Below are 1,139 nucleotides of genomic sequence, written 5' to 3'. Positions count from 1 at the left end.
ATTACGACCTATGCTCTCAATGTCAAATGCAGAAACGTTAATTCATGCGTTCATGACCTCAAGGTTAGATTACTGCAATGCTTTATTGGGTGGTTGCTCTGCGCGCTTAATAAACAAACTCCAGCTGGTCCAAAATGCAGCAGCTAGAGTTCTTACTAGAACCAGGAAGTACGACCATATTAGCCCGGTTCTGTGAACTCTGCACTGGCTCCCTATTGAACAATGAATACATTTTAAAATCTTGCTAATTACTTATTAGTACCTTACCTGAATGGTTTAGCGCCTCAATACTTGAGCAAGCTCATATCGCATTATAGTCCTTCACCTGATGTACTTGCATCGTAAGAAAATAAAACTAAAAAAAAATAATTCTGGTGTAAGGTTAAGGCAAGTATTGATCAACAGGTAAGTATGTTGAAGCAAAACTGTTAAAGGTAAGTAATTTATTGATAATGAAGTGTTATATGGCCCACTGGATCATACTCAGACTTAATGCTGACAACAATGAAACCGCTTGAGAGAGAACTGTCAGGAGATTTATTTCTTAGCATAAAAGAGGACAATGGTACAAGAGGAATACCAAATTATTGTTTTAAGTGTGAAAAGGCAAAAGCTGTGAAAAGAGTGACACTTTATCTCACAGAGTAAGATTCAGCATGCAGAAGTGACATGCATGGTTGTTTTTTCCACACCAGAACTACCGACTGTAGCCAAAGCACAATAAACTCATTTTACATCGTAAGAAGAATGGCATCTATGCTAATATTAGTCTCTTTCATTCTTTTTCCGAGGTCACCATAGCCATACAGATCCAGTCTGTATCCAGATCAGATGGTCACTGTAGCCACCCAGATCCCGTCCATATCCAGACCAGATGGTGGATCAGCACCTAGAGATGACCTTTACAGCCCTGAATGTCAGCGGAGACCATGTCAACTAGATGTGCCCCAGAGACAGATCCCCTGCAAAGACCGCGTCACCTCGATGACCATCGGCACAAGACCACAGGAACCAGACAAGTCCTCTGCACCTGTGTTGCAGCCTGGAATTAAACCACGCCATGCTTGTTTCGTCTGGCCAGAGAAGAACTGGCCCCCTGACTGAGCCTGGTTTCTCCCAAGGTTTTTTCTCAATTTCTG

Source organism: Sinocyclocheilus rhinocerous, unplaced genomic scaffold, assembly GCF_001515625.1.
Source record: "Sinocyclocheilus rhinocerous isolate Xijiao unplaced genomic scaffold, SAMN03320098_v1.1 scaffold1787, whole genome shotgun sequence".
In the NCBI taxonomy this organism is placed as follows: domain Eukaryota; kingdom Metazoa; phylum Chordata; class Actinopteri; order Cypriniformes; family Cyprinidae; genus Sinocyclocheilus; species Sinocyclocheilus rhinocerous.
Note: the sequence above shows the minus strand (reverse complement) of the source record.